We start from the raw sequence: 16,163 nt of genomic DNA on the forward strand, positions 1-16,163 counted from the left end.
CTTTCACATTTCCTGCAATGCTGGTTTGGTGGTGATATATTCCTTTAGCCTTTTTTTTGTCTGGGAAGCTCTTTATTTCACCATCTATTTTGAATGATAGCCTTGCTGGATAGAGTAGTCTTGGTTTCAGATCCATGTTTTGTATTACCTTGAATACTTCATGCCATTCCCTTCTGGCCCCTAGAGTTTCTGATGAGAAGTCAGCTGATAACCTTATGGGAGCTCCTTTGTAAGTAACAGATTGCTTTTTTCTTGCTGCCTTTAATATTCTTTGTCTTGAATTCTTGGAATTTTAATTATGATGTATCTGGGCATGGGCCTCTTTGAATTCTTCTTGCTTGGGACTCTCTGTGCCTCCTGAACCTGAGTGACTTTTTTCTTGACCAGGTTAGGGAAATTTTCTGCCATTATTTCTTCAAACAGGTTCTTTAACCCTTGCTTACTTTCGACCTCTTCTGGCACTCCTATGATGCAAATATTGTTACGTTTCACGTCCCACAGCTCCCTTAGACTGTCCTCCTCTTTTTTAATTGTTTATTCTTTTTGGATCACTGAGTTATTTTTTCTACCCTGTCTTCTAATTTGCTGATCCAATCCTCAGCTTCCTCTAATCTGCTGTCTATATTCTTTATTTCTGCTATGTCATTCTTCATTTCTGACTGGTCATTTTTCATAGTTTCCGTATCTTTTTTCATGCTGGTTAGCATCCTTACAATCAGTATTCTGAACTCTGTATCTGAGAGATTGCTTATCTCCATTTCATTTAGTTCTTTTTCTGGAGACTTGTTCTTTCCTTTGGAGCTTGTTTTTTTTTTTGTCTCCCCATTTTGGCTGCCTATTTGTGTTGTTTCTATGTGTTAGGTAGGCCTGCTAGGACTCTCAGTCTTTTTGGAGGGTCTCTGGTGCAGGCCCTGGGTACTCTGGAGCTATCAACAACCCTCGGCTTGACGTCTCCTCTGCTGGGGCTGCGTGTGTTTGGACAGGACCAAAATGCACACCGAAGTCTGCTTTTCCAAGCCCCCACTCCGGAAGGAGATCAGGCAAAGACTCAAAGCACTCTGAGGTCCACGTCTGCCTGTAGATTGATTAATCTGATTCTCTTAATGAGCCTCAGGCTATAGAAACTCCACAGGGTGGAGTGGCTGGTTGTTATCAGTCTCTTACCAAGCCTCAGGCTGTAGAAACTCTTCTGGGTAGGGCGAGAGGTTTTCCAGCAGGGTGGTGCAATTGGTTCCCCCCTCAAGCAAAAGCCATAAACTGTCTGCCTGAAAAAGATGTCCTCCACAGTCTGGGGGAATGACTTGGCACAGAAATCCAGATGGGTGCCCTCTCCAGAGCCCACAACCCTAGATTCTCCCTACACAGCTCCAGTCCCCTCTGCCCACCCTCTGCCAGCCCTCTGCCAGAGCCCAAGGTGAGTGGCTGCACATGAAACTTTGTAAGTTGGCTCTTTAAGAGGGCGCCTGCCTTTCCAGCCATGTCTCCCTGGCAGACAGAAACCCAGGTGCTTTTCACAGCCAGATGTTATGTGGGCACCTTTCTCAGTTCTGGTGCTCTTGGCTGGGAAGCCCAGCCTGGGGTTTAGGCCCCAGAGTCCTCAGTGGGAACCCCCCACAACTGAGCTGTGCCTCAGCACCTTCAGCTGCTGCCTGTGGGAGCCCAGCCAGCCCTCTCACGCCTCCACACTTCCTACCAGTCTCTATGCAATCTCCACTTTTCCTCCTTGGTTATGATGGTGCTCTCCAGCTCGTCTTCAGTTGCAGTTGATTATTCAGGATGGTTTTTCTATATTTTAGTTGTAATTCCAGTTTGGTCCCAGGAGAGTGTCAGTGTAGCTTCCACTCAGTCTGCCGCCATCTTTTTTTTTTTTTTTCTTTTCTTTTTTTAATATTTCTTATGAACCTAAAGAGTGCCTAAAAATAGAAGTAGAAAATTCTGTAGTTAATACAAGTTCTGTAGAAAAGCCACTCTGTTATTCATTTCAGGAATATCCATATCTATTGAGGTCAACTTCATATTACGGCAAAAGGAAATCCAAATGTACAATTGCTAGGCTGAACTTTAATGATTAAATTTTGAAGGCTTCCCCCACCCCCAGGTTTACTGAGATGTAATTGACAAAATTGTATTTAAAGTACATAATGTGACAACTTCATATATGTATACACTGTGAAAAGATTAGCACAATCAGGTTAATTAATATATCTATCACTTCACATAGTTACCTTTTTGTGTATGTGGTGAGAATGCTTAGGATCTACTCTTAGCAAATTTCAAATATATAATACGGTATTATTAACTGTAGTCACCATGCAGTATATTAGATCCCCAGAATTTATTCATCTTATAAGTGAAAGTTTTTACCCTTTGACTGGCATCTCCCCATTTCCTCCACCTCCCAGCCCCTGGTAACCACCATTCTACACTCTGTTTCTATGAATTTAACTTTTTTTTATTTTTTATTCCACATATAAGTGAGGTCATAAGTCTCTGGCTTATTTCACCAGCATAATGTCCTCCAGGTTCATCTACATTGTCACAAATGGCAGAATTTCCTTCTTTCTTGTGGTTGAATAATAATCTATTACATATTTCATTTCCTTCAGATATTTACCCAGATGGAGAAATCAGTCAATCATATGGTAGTTTGATTTTTAATTTTTTGAGGAGCTCCATCCACAGTGGCTGTACCAATTTACATTCCCACCAACAGTATACAAGGGTTCCCTTTCCTCCACATCCTCATCAACACTTATCTCTTGTCCGTTTTTTGCGTTTTTTTTTTAAATCCTCACCCGAGGATATTTTTTCCATTGCTTTCAGAGAGTGTGAATGGGAGGGAGGGAGAGAGAGAGAAACATCTATACTGTAGAGACATGTCGAATTTTCTGTCTCCTGTTGATTGGTTGCCTCTCACACAAACCCTGACTGGGGCCAGGGATTGAGCCTGCAACCAAGGTAAGTGCCCTTGACCAGAATCAAACCTGAGACCCTTCAGTCCACAGGCTGATGCTCTAACCATTAAGCCAAACCAGCTAGGGCTCTCTTGTCTTTATAAAAGTTTAAGAACTGCTGATCTAAGATGACCATTTCAGCATTAGTCTTTTACAGCTGGTCCCTTACCTAGCCTATTTGAGAACTTAGGATATGGTATTCACAGACCCTCATTAAATCATCCTACCTTACTCCAGGAACCTAATGATACTACTGCTGCTACTAAGTAAGAGTTAAAATTTATTGTGTGATATGTGGTCATCTCTGCTAGTTAATTTTTGGTCATTATCTCTAATCCTCACAACCCTAAAATGCACCACTTACTCATTTCGGTTCATCATTCACTCTTTTCATACTTGGGATTTATGTAAGTATTTAATTGGTTGCATGAAAATGGCCCATTCGTTTTATGAAAGCCCTTATGAAGGCTGGGATGGTGCACTATATATACATATATATATTTTAGTCCTCTACTATGCATTAGATACACTAAATAACTGTTAAATGACTTAGTTCTCAATATTTGACCAACTGTCTATAATGTAAAAGATGCTGTGCTAGATGCAGAAGATAGACTCTGCTAATGGAGCTCACATTCCAGTAGAAGAGAGAAATATTAAACAAGTAAATGATTTAGTGTTGTGACTATTGTTTTGCAGGGAGTGATGTGTACATGAGAGTCGCTAACTTAGTCTTGGAGATGGATAGCAGAAGCCTCTCAGGAAGTGAAATGAAAAATGAATTGACCAGTTGAAGGAGAAGAGGGAGTGTTCTAATGAAAAAAATATATCTGTCCAACCAATTTATCATGAAGAGGCACTTAGTAACTATTTGTTGAGTGGATTTTTCTAGCACACATGGGGTAGTGGGCTTGCCCTACTATTAAGAGATCCAAGCAATTTTAGTGCTCTGGATTTTCACATAATACAGTCACAAGAATAAGAGCATAAAAGGGTTAATAAAAATAAAATGAATACATGTGGATTGACTATATCGGTTTCATGGAATTCCCATATGACATAGAGAAGACAAGAGAGATGAGGCAAGGTTCTAGGTAGCTTTTTCTAGAATGTGCAGCCCTCAGCACCACAAAGGTATAAAGAGGAAGTCATATCTTAATGGAAAAGACTGTCCCAGGGAGTAGACTCAACACCTGTGTCTGTACAGGATTCCTATAAGGTATTTTATTACCAGGTGTATAAATTATGCAGCTAAATCATTCATATTAATCAGTCTGTATTTCTTGTGCTTGTCAGCCTAATTAAATGTGCGTAAGGAAAGTGAGTGAGAAGGTTGATAATCTTGAGGGCTGAGAAGAATAAGGCAGGATACAAAGGGGAGGGTTGCATTTCAGGAATCAGAAGGGAGGCTGCTGACTGCTGTTATTTATACAAAACCCATAAAATAACTTGGTTTTGACTCTAGGTTGAATACACCTTCCTAAATAGCATGCTTAGTACTCAAGTAGTAAATAAAGAAGATATCTTGTAAAACTTCTGATAAAAATCAAGGGGAGTTTATTGAGCAGGACATACATAGGACAATTTAGACAATTTGGAAGTCCATAGACTCCCACAGTATGTGGTTTACATGCAAATCTCCAAATGTATTAGTTATATCAGCAGTGGTAGGGTGACTTTGTTAATCTTGGTGATGCTTTTTTGCTAGGAATATTAATGAGGGTAGGCTTTAGTGATAGAGTCCTTAAAAGCTCCTATGAAGTATATCAGAAATGTCAGTTTGATATATAATGAGTTCTAGTGTTCTCATTGTGCTAGTATATTAACATATTTACTATAGATGTATTCTGAGGAACTTTTATAGTACTTGATAGTTCTCCAAGAGAGGAACCTGCCACATCACATAAGGTACTTAAGAACAATTCAAATTGATGGGCTAAAGAAGTCCCCATCACAAAGCTTACTTAGAGGCCTGGGATTTATTCTTAGCTCCTAAATAAAAAATTAGCCACACCAGCACAGTCTGCGTGGCTCAGGAGACCGTGGTTCAATTCCTGGTCAGGGCACATGTGTGGGTTTGGGGCTTGATCCCCAGCAGGGGGCGTGCAGGAGGCAGCCAATCAATGATGCTCTCATCATTGATGTTTCTATCTCCCTCTCCCTCTCTCTGAAATCAATAAAAATATATATATATATTACAAATTAGCCACACTAGAGCCTGGCACATAGTCTGTGCTTATAAGTATTTGTTGAGTAAACATTGAGTAAGAGCTTTATGGTTATACCTCTTAGAAGTTTTCTTCTCTTTGGTTTCACATTCTTCACACCCTTGCCTTTGGGTACCTTAGGGTGAGAAAGTCACAATTGCTTTCCATATGACTTCCTCATATATTGTAAATGCTCAGTAATGATTCATGTAAAAGCAGTACGAGTTGTGGCATGAATACTGCTCTACAATGGCCTCGTCCCCTGTGGAAAACAAGCTCACTTGTTTGAGCCATTCCCACCCTTGGCTTATGATGGCTTCCAAGGTTTTCTGCGCGGCGCCACATGCTCCATGAGTACGCAGAGCCTGCTGATTCTGTGGGGAAGACTTGAAGTTAAAAGAAGCCTCAATCAGTTCTCCTGGCCTATTCCAGGCCTTTGAGTCCAACAACTCCAGCATTTCTCTCCCCTGAAGACACAGAGGAAGTTTTAACAGGGATCTCTTCCTCAGCTGCAACAGCAGCAGCTTCTAGCCAGACCATGGCGGGAGACAACCCTTGTCATTCCCAGGCAACGATGCCTAGCCTCTATAGCTCTCCTGTGTGCCAGGGTTCCTTCTTAGCCCTTTCCACCTTTGGGAAAACTGCTGCTGCTTGAGGATGCTTAGCCAGAACTGAAAGGCAACAGGGCCTTAATATCAAAGTAGGAGCAGAAACCAGCAATCTTCTGCATCCCTCAGGTATCTCTGATTCCTCTGAGAAGACTGAAATCAGGACATCTGCTCAATCCACACGGCCCTCCTAAGATTCAACCTATCATCTACCTTCCCCACCCCAAAGCTTATCCAGCAGGAGGCAGATAACGCAGACAGAATAGATCCCCAAATCTCAATCTCTTCCATCCTCAAAGACAGACTAGACAGAGACCTTTGGAGACCAGAAGCCTGAAGCTGGGCATGAAAGTAAACAAGGGCTGCTGAACATTTTAAGTTTTAAGGAGTACAAGAGGATGAAACAAAAGTTGTCAAGCTTGGTCTTAGTTTTCCTAAAGCCAGTCCAGTCTCTTCATGGGTCTAGTTCCTAATCAAGAGTGCCAAATTCCTAGGAGGAAAGTCAGGAAAACGGTAGTCCTGATTCCTGTAGGAGGCCTCCTCTGACATCTGTTTCTAGGAATCAATTGGTATGAAGTTTGACTACCAACTGTTACATGGAGACAAATAACCTGAAATCTACCTCATGTCATGTTGGCCACCTAGGGACACCAGAACAGACCCCAAACAATTCAGAGCAGCAGTCCTCAGGATAGATATGACACAAATTCCCATCTGCTACAGCAGTATTCTGCAGGCAGGCCCTAGTCAAGAAATGAGCACCAAAACATGGACAGGTATCTCTGCACTTCCAGAGTAAATACCTCTGACTCACTACCTATGAGTGCTAAGGATTTAAGAAGAATGATGTTTTCTTTGGCTTTGAGTATGGGGTGTTTGGTACACTCTGGATTCTTCTGGGTTTTTTGCTGATGTAGGGGATGTAACAGGTAAGAAGCCAGAGCTCTGCAGGGCAAGTATATACAGATATTTTCATACAAAATCCAACTCATAATTTAGGCTTTTCTTCACCCCTAGAGGAACACTGATCAATGAGTATTATATTTAATGACTATTTAAATATAACACTGAGAGACCGGATACATGAGAGGTCTGCACACCAGGGAGCAGTTTCAGCTGTTGATGCAGTCAGCTGGGTACCTCAGCCCTAAACAGCTGCAGTTCATATTCAGCAACATTCCATTGTTTACTGACCTCAACTAGAAGCTCTTTGACAGCCTGCAGACCTTCCAAGCCCTGACTCATGTGAGGCTCTGGGAGGGCAGCCTTGTACACCAAGTTTTGAGTACAAGAGAATGAAACAAGTCATCAGGCCTGTTTTTCTAAAATTGTAGTCCCCTACATGTACTATACCCCTTCTCTACTTATTTTTTCCCTAAGCATTTTGCCATGTACCATTTATATTACTTATTTATCTTCATTTTCTCTCCCTTTAAATTGAGTTCCAAAAAAGCAGGAATTTTTGCCTCTTGATCTCAGCTATATCGCCGGGTCCAAGAACAGCATACAGTATACAGTAATTGCAGGGGACTACAATTTCAGATGGCTGGCCAGCAAAGGCCTTACTGAGCATTAAGGTGAAGATGCATATAGTGGACCAGCTGAGTGGCGCACAGAAAGCCTCAATAAATTCAAACTAATACTGTTACTGTCAAGAAAGTGCCTGAAATCACAGGAGCAGGCTACTTTCCCCCCTTTCCTTAAGGGCTTAGGAGAGCATGCATGATTTCGGTGACTTTTTACTGGAGCTCCTTACTCCCATTCCAAGACCTGAGTCCTCAAATTTTACCTTTGGCCCAGCTTAAGCGCCACTTCCTAAGAGGCACTTTCCTAGTAGAGTGTTCACTATTTTCTCTCACTCATGCCCTTAGATACATCTCTGATCCTCTTTCACATAGACGCCACGTTCTAGTCCAAGTTCCATCATTAACTGGCTATTTGTGGGGAGTCATTTTACTCTGGTTCTCATTTTTCATAAGTAAAATGAAAAGGTCATATTAGACAACTTACTTTCTGGCTCTATTATTTTATCACTTTAAGAGCAAACCCACACACCCATTCTCTTTCCACAGCTCATTCAACCACCATAACGGCAGCGGTAGTCGGGGTCAGTCGCGGCCAACGACGCGGAGGAATGGGACGCACCCGGCCCACCTACAGGACACTAGAAACACCTGATCTTTCCCTGAACGTCCGCCCTCCCGGCATTTCCGGCTCAAACCCAGATCTTCTTCCGGATCACTAGCTCGCGGCTGACTCCACCCCTCTACCACTCTCTAGAGTCCATTGGCTGTTTCTTTGAGGAAGCAGAGCATTTCCTGACGTTGATTGGTTTCCGTCATTGTTGACGGGTTAGTTACAAACAAGGCGTGCCTGGTCTCCCTGGTAACGCTCTGCCGATAGCTCTAATTGGTCTATTTCCTAGTCCCATCTTCGGTCCCAACAGCGAGTGGTTGAGTCCCATGGAGGGGCGCGGCGGTGGTAGGTGTTGCTTTCGGGATTCCCGAGCTGACGTGGCTTAAATTTGGGAGGGGGACAGCTGAAGCCACTGGCGGCAGCCTCTTCCAGGTGAGTCGGGGACGCTCCCCAACTCCTCCCCTCCGTGAGTCTTTTAACGGTAACCCCCACCACAGGGCCCGCGGGGCTGCCGAAGCAGCCACACTCGGGTCCCTTCCCCGCCCGGCCTCTCCCGGATTCAGTCCGAATCCGGCCCTTCACTCGCCTCCCTTCACCTACGAGGCCTACCTCTAGTCGTCCACACGCCTGCTGGCGCCTGCGGAGGGCTTCGGTGTCGCCCAGCGCGGCCTCGGGCACACATTCGCGGTCGGCCCCTCGCCGGGATGTTTCTCCGCCGGGAGCGACGGAGAAGGACATTCGGGTCAGTCCTGTCAGCGTTGCCTTCCTCCCTGAGCGGCCTGCGTAGGCCCGCCTGGGCACGCAGCACCTGCCTGGCTCAGGCCCTAAACAAACTTAGTGTCTGGAAGGGGAGGCGGGACCCAAACAAATCGGAGGTCTTGAGGGCGGAGATCACAGAAACATTGGAGAAATGAACGCAAATGAGGGCCTGTGGGATGATCCTGGTGGTGTTGGAGAGATGCGGAGAGGAGGGATAATTCTTGCAATCTTATCAACACTAAAGTCCCAGCAATCATAGGTGGGCAGGCTGTTAGAGGAAAGGGACTCCTGAAGACAGTACTGGAGGAAAAAGAACTAGATTTAGTGGTGTGGAGGATGTTTATTCTGCATAACTCCAGTGGGGTGTAGGAGTGCGAAGGGGAGGATGAGCCCCTTGGCAAATGAGTATATTTGTCTGACTTATTTAAAGAGTTCCAGTTGGTCTGTGTGGAGAGGATAATTTAAGAGGGGCAGATATTTAAAATCATTAGATAAGTCCTTTAACTTTTGGAAATAGTTGGAAGTCTATGAGCTTTTAAAGAATCTTAGCAGCTCTGCAAGATGACAGTGGGGAACTCTATAGGGAGAGGCTGGAGGCCTTTCCTGAAGCATTAATTAAATTTGGATGGTCTGATGATTGTGAATGGTCAAAACCAGGAAATGTCCTTTTGGAAAATGGCAAGATTTGATCATGGACTATATAGAGGGAAAAGTTGAAGAGATCTCAAAAATTGCAGGCATTGTACATTTTTTACTTTTAACAGCTTTTACTTTTCATCCCTTGACTATGGAATGACCATTAAGTGCTTTTCTCTTTGCTGAATTAAATTTGTTTGACCACATCAGTAGTTTCCAAACATTTTTAATTGCACCCCCTATCAGTAAAACATTTTAAATAAGTGTCCTCCAAATATTGTATCTTTAATTGTGGCTAATGGATAAATAGCACTGTAAATATATTATAAAATATGCAAAAGTATATTTTTTAAAAGATGAAAAACAAAACTTGCCCACTCCCTGGGATGCTCTCAAACTAATTTGGAGTCCATATAAAGGTGTTTCCTTATTTTTCAAGAAGGCTGTTTGTATTTCTCAAGACTTCCAGACTGAGTGGATCTCCTTTGTAAAAAATTTTTTGAGGACTTCTATTCTTCTGGGATGCAGATTCTCCTAAAAATAAACATCTGTAGGAGATAATTTTTTTTTCTGCTGCTTGACTCTTAAAGGCCCCTCTCCCTCCCCCCTTTGCATTAATGGATTAATTAGAAGGATGTTGGTTTTACAGTTGTTTATAAGAAATAAACCATTCATAAACTACTTTAGGTTAACTACTATTAGGAATAAATTATTTGGGAAATGTCTCACCACTGATCATTACATACCACTCTACTGTTAGGAGCCACTATATAAGTGGAGCTTAGGCTCTATAACACTCTATTTTTAATGTTTTAAAATCAGCAGTATGTGCCTTTCATAAAATGAAATTTAATACAAAATGATATAAAAATAAAAATCTCTATCTACTGATACTTTTTCCCATTCCCCACCTTCCTGAAGTAAGTAAATAATTTGTTTTTTCCATTCAAGCACATATATATTTCCCCCTCCTTTTCCTCTCCTGCAAGTGGAATCATAAAATACATGCTATTTTACACCTTTCTTTTGCCACTCAATACTACATATTAGGTATTTTTTATATCCATAAGTATAAAAGTACCTCATTTTTTAATAAAGTTATTTTTTAAAATATATTTTTTTATTGATTTCAGAGAGATGAAGGGACAGGGAGAGAGTTATAGAAACATCTGTGATGAGAGAGAGTCATTGATCAGCTGCCTCCTGCCCCCCCACCCCCGGCTCAAGCCAGCAACCCGCTCATGTGCCTCGACTGGGAATGGAACCGTGATCTGGATCATAGGTTGATGCTCTACCAATGAGCCACACTGGCCCAGGCTTACCTTATTTTTTTTTAAAAGGCTATACAGCATTCCCTTGTAGAAATATCAAAATGTATTTAGCCTACCCCGTATTGATGGACATTTAGATTACAGTGGTACCTTGGTTTTCAAATATAATTTGAGTTCTGAAACGTTCAAAAACCAAGGGATCAACAGCCGACAGCTAGGCCTCAGGATCTTGCCCTCAGCGGAAGCCACATGGCATGTTTCACTTACGAGGCGTGTTTGAAAACCGAAGCATTTACTTCGGCGTTTGTAAACCGAAATGTTCGCCAACGGAGATGTTTGAAAACCGAGGTACCACTGTATTTCCAGTTATTGGCCATCACAGGCGCTGCTATAGTGAACATCCATGTACATATATCCTGGGCCCCTGTGTGAGCCTATGATATAAACAATATGGAATTCTTTGGGACTAGACTATTCTCATTCATTTCATTTTAGTCTATGTAGTCCTCAAAAAAAGTGCTTATGGAACTATAAGCATGTATTAGTGTATGAGTGTCCTCATGCCTACCAGCCTAATTTTCAGCCCCAGTGACAAGTGTTGGATGATGAGTTTACTCAGAAAATAAATTATCTTTTTAAGCTTTGTTGAGCTCTGTGGCTAGGCAAATTATTTAACCTGGCTGTGCCTTAGTTTACTCATATTAAAACGGGCCCGGCTGGGCGTGGCTCAGCGGCTGAGCATCAACCTAGGATCCAGGAGATCGAGGTTCGATTCTGGATCAGGGCACATGAAGGATTGCGGGCTCGTTCCCCTGTCGGGGGCGTGCAGGAGGCAGCCGATCAATGAGGACTCTCATCATTGATGTTTCTCTCTCTCTCCCTCTCCCTTCCTCTCTCTGAAATCAATAAAGATATATTTAAAAACAAAAAACTGGGGATATTGATAGTACCTTCTACTTGGTGTTGTTTTAGTAATAAAATGAGTAAAATAATTATGGTAAATAAATTCTGTGTAAAGCAATTGGAGCAGTACTTAGTACATAGTATCGTGTATATAATTATAGCTAACATTTACTCTATTTAATGAAAATAGTAGTTTTTTGTGTCATGAAAAATAGTTTTTATTTTGTAATTATAAAATTATAATATTGCATATGCTTTTTCCAGCTATATAGCAATATTTCCTATCAGATCCTCAAACTGGTTGAGAATCACGTTGAGAATTAAGGAAAACTACTGAGACTCAAACAAATATACATTAAGTAAGTTTGAGGAGGGACCTGGAAATCGCACCATTTTCTGTTGTTGTTTCTGTGGGAAAATAAGATTTAAATTCCAAAGCAAATGCATGTACACACAAGCATGTACTATCTTCAGTTATTTTCTTGGTTTTCCTGTGCATTTTGTATTAAGTTCTCTGTGGTTAGGGACATGCCTTATATTTTTATATTTTTGTGGCTCCTGGCTTTATGCTCTACACCAAGTAGGTATTTTGAAAATAATTATTTATAGCAGTGAAGACTTTGAGAAAGTAAGACCTATTGAATTTTAAGTGCCACCTCAACATACAAGTGTCAAGATCCTGTGCAGGGTTTGTGGAAGGTGTGGCCAGTGTTGACTTGGAGGGAATGTTTTATTTGCCTAAGTGTTTTATTGAACCCTAGCCTTGGCATGTAGCTCTTTATTTTTTTTTCTTTTCCAAGTTGCTACTCATTGTTCTGGTGCTTTATAAAACAATAGCAAGAGCATTGTTTGCCCAATGGTCACAGATATTACATACATGAATTTATTACTATGAACATAGTTTCCCTTTTACTAATGTTTATATATTTACCTGCCCATTTCTGCCCTACAGTGAATCTAACAGAGAGGGTGATCCATCTTTCTTCATTTAGCTTAAGCATGCTACTTAGTGCTTCTCTTGCCCTCAAATTCCCAATCTTTGAGCTACTTGAAGCACTTAACTGTGCCTGAGATGCCCTTTTCACTTCCATTTCCATATTATTCCTTTAACATCAACAGCTATAGAAATGGCTCTTGAATTACAGATCCATAATACTGGGCATCGGAATGCCCCTTATCAGTCTTCATTTTAAGATGAGGAAACGGTAAAGTGACTTACCCAGTACAATACAACCTCTTTGTGTTGGAACTAGGACCAAAAACTCAGTTTCTGGCTCCCAATTTGGTGCACTTTCCACTATGCCATCTACTTTCTCATGGTCCTTTGACATTGTTTAATTACTCCTTTAGCAACTTCTTTTACTTTGGCCTGAAATGGTACATCCCTGTTGCCGATCTTTTCTTTCTTCAGATATACATATTTTTAAATAGTTATATGAGAAAAGTAACCTATTTTCCATTTAAAGAGTATTTTATCTTATTCAATACAACTTATTTTTAGCTCAGGGACTTTGAAATATCTTAACTGCTCTGTCAGTTTTCCTTTTCGATAAAGTGGGGATGATGATAATACCTACATTGCAAATTTTGTAAGAAAGTGCCTGGTATATATTGCTCAATAATTGTTACCATTAATATTATCATTATCCTATATTCATCTGTATGTATCCTTCATGTGCAATAATTTTCAGTAGAATGCTGGTGAAGACACACCCTTCTAGGCAGGATGAATCAGAATCTAATGTGTGATAGTGGTGACTTGGGGGTAGAGTTTCAGTTTGAAAAAACATTCAGGATTTTAATTTTATATTTGGAAAATGAAAAATAATCATTTTTGCAGTAGAAATCACATATTCATCACAATCTTCTCTGCTAATGGTGATATGCAAAAGATCTGAACTAGGGCATATCACTTTTGGTGTGTGTGTACACATGTTTGTGCATACACAATCTTGCATTTCTCCAAAGGACGTATGGTTTTAAAATGGTTGAGAAGCATTGTCACTGTGTCTGACATCTCAGTAGTATTCTGCTTAGCCTTAAAGGTAGTAGGATCCAAGCTACTTAGAGCCGAATGTGTAGGTATAAACAGCAGGGTTATGATAGAGGTGGGTCTAGGGTTGGTTGGGGAATCTGAACTGGAAATGGTGGAAAATGGCCATGGTCAGGGTGTGTGACAAAGTGAGAGATAAAGTTGAGAAACTCCTTTACGACAGGCCTAGCTGTTTAATGATTTTTTTTAAAAAAACTTTTTATTGTAAAATAAAACTCAGGTACTAAACACCAAAAAATGTGTAGCTTAAAGAATTATTATAAGATGAACATCTTGTCATGACTATCAGGTCAAGAAATGTAATTTTGCAGTCACTTGAGAAACTCCTTCATGTGCCCCGTCTCAATCATAGCCCTCTCCTTCCTTCCAAAGTAACATTTCCTGTGGAAGTGTTTCTTTATGGTTTTATCACCAAAATGTGAACTTGCCCCCCCTTAACTTAATATGTCTTTTGTCTTTTCCTTACAACTTCTGTTGAAGAACTGAGGCCTTTTAACCTGTGGAGTTTCCCAACACTCTGGGAATTGCACTTTTATGAGAGCAGTTCAACATATTCCTCTGTCCTCTGCATTTCCTGCAAATTGGCAGCCAATCCAGTGGCTTCATCAGACTGAGGTTTGACTTCTTTGGCAAGACTATAGGTGGTGGTATATTCTTTCATCGGGAGGGTCATAATGTTTGGCTTTTGCTGTTATCAGCTGTCGATGCTCTATGTCTAGATGCATGACCTTATTAGGAGTTGTAAAATATTAGACTAGAAATTCTAATTCTACCATTTTATTTTCATTTATTAGCTGGAATAATTTTATATTCATCTATTCGCTTCCTGAGTGGTACAAGTTAAATAGGAAAGACAAGATAAATTCTTGTACTTACCTCCTTTTCAACATAATCAGTTCAGGTGATGACCAGTTTATTATTATTATGAACTCTTGGCTTTAAATATTTTTGGTGTGTTTCGGTGCGTTGCAATTCATATTCTTACAAAAACTCAAATTGTTCCTTTGGCCTATGGGAACTTCTTCAGTTTGACTCCTGAGTCATTTTCATATGAATATACCAGTCTTTGATAGCTTTCTTGTTATTTCATATGACAAGATGTTTCAGGCTCATATTGTGCATTTCCTACTTCAGAACTGGAACCAGGCATTTCTCTAAGAAGCCCTCTGCTTAAAAAATTTTTTTAATGGGAAATGGTATTTCAAGACCCCAGTGTAGGCACTAGAGATGCTCATTGCTTCTCAGTTTGTCATTGGTTTAAGTCTTTTCAGAGGACAGAGCTAGGAAAACATGTATGTTAAGGTAAAATACCTCGTAGGCTCATACTGATACTTTCAATTCAAATTCAAGATTAGTTTTTATTTTGGGGTTCTTAATTCTGTGTTATACCTGTTACTCCCTTTTTCATTCTGAAAATATGATAGAATTGCTGTGCCCATAATTACTCATTTACTTTAATTCCACATGACACATACAATAGTCTAGGAATAACAGTATTGATACAACCACCACCAATTTTGGTTATTAAAAACAATTTTAAAAGGATTTTTCTTTTTGCACAAAAAGAAACAAAAACATCGATGTGAGAGGGACACAATGATTGGTTGTCTCCTGCATTACGCCCTCACCAGGGACTGGGAACTTGCAACCGAGGTACGTGCCCTTGGTCAGGAATTGAACCCGCAACCCTAGGTCCAGGGGCCAATACTCTAATCACTGAGCCAAACCTGCCAGGGCACAACCAGTCCTTTAAAAAAAATTTTATTGAATTTATTGGGGTGAGATAGGTTTCAAGTGTACAATTCTATAATACATCATCTATATATTGCACTGTGTATTCACCACCCAAAGTCAAGTGTCCTTCCTTCATTATTTATCCCCCCTTTGCTCTCTTCTACCTCTCCCAATCCCCTTTCCTTCAGGTAATCACCATACTAATGTCTGTGTCTATGAGTTTTTGTGTGTGTTTGGGGTTTTTTTGCTTAATGCCTTCATCTTTTCCACCCAGTCCCCCAACCACCCTCCCCTCTGACAGCTGTCAGTCTGTTCTCTGTCTCTATGAGTCTGTTTCTATTTTGTTAGTTTATTTTGTTCACTAGATTCTACATATAAGTGAAATCATATAGTATTTGTCTTTCTCTGATTGGCTCATTTCACTTAGTATAATACCTCCAGGCCCATCCAGGCTGTCGCAAAAGGTTAAGATTTCCTTTTTTCACAGCTGAGTAGTACAGGTACCACAACTTTTTTATCCAATTATCTACTGATGGACACTTGGGCTGCTTCCAAATCTTGGCTATTGTAAATAATGCAACAATGAACATAGGAGTATATATATTCTTTTGAATTAGTGTTTCAAATTTTTTCAAATAAATTCCCAGAAGTGGAATGGCTGGGTCATAAGGCAGTTCCATTTTTAATTTTTTAAGGAAACTCTATACTGTTTTCCACAATGACTGCACCAATCTGCGTTCCCACCAACAGTGCAAGAGAGTTCTCTTTTCTCCACATCCTCTCCAGCACTTCTTATTTGCTGATTTATTGGTAATAGCAATTCTGACAGGTGTGAAGTGGTATCTCATTGTGGATGTTTTTATTGATTTTTAGAGAGAGAGAAGAAGGGAGAGGGAGATAGA

The 16,163-nt window shown here is 40.7% G+C and overlaps 1 protein-coding gene across 11 annotated transcripts in view; it reads left to right on the top strand.

Moving 5' to 3' along the window:
- The first annotated feature begins 8,089 nt into the window (after nucleotides 1–8,089).
- Nucleotides 8,090–16,163, top strand: part of GOLGB1 (golgin B1) — a 61,461-nt gene continuing 53,387 nt past the window's right edge. For 2 of the 11 annotated variants that reach the window (XM_081139093.1, XM_081139095.1), the window contains exons 1-3: nucleotides 8,181–8,337; nucleotides 14,008–14,142; nucleotides 14,322–14,428. The gene's annotated coding sequence lies outside the window, so the exon portion shown is untranslated. Of the gene's footprint in view, nucleotides 8,338–11,738; nucleotides 11,834–14,007; nucleotides 14,143–14,321; nucleotides 14,429–16,163 lie in introns of all 11 variants that reach the window. The other 9 variants (XM_081139096.1, XM_081139099.1, XM_081139094.1 and 6 more) reach the window with 8 other exon arrangements.

Source organism: Miniopterus schreibersii (genome assembly GCF_964146895.1).
Source record: "Miniopterus schreibersii genome assembly, chromosome: 5".
NCBI lineage: Eukaryota > Metazoa > Chordata > Mammalia > Chiroptera > Miniopteridae > Miniopterus > Miniopterus schreibersii.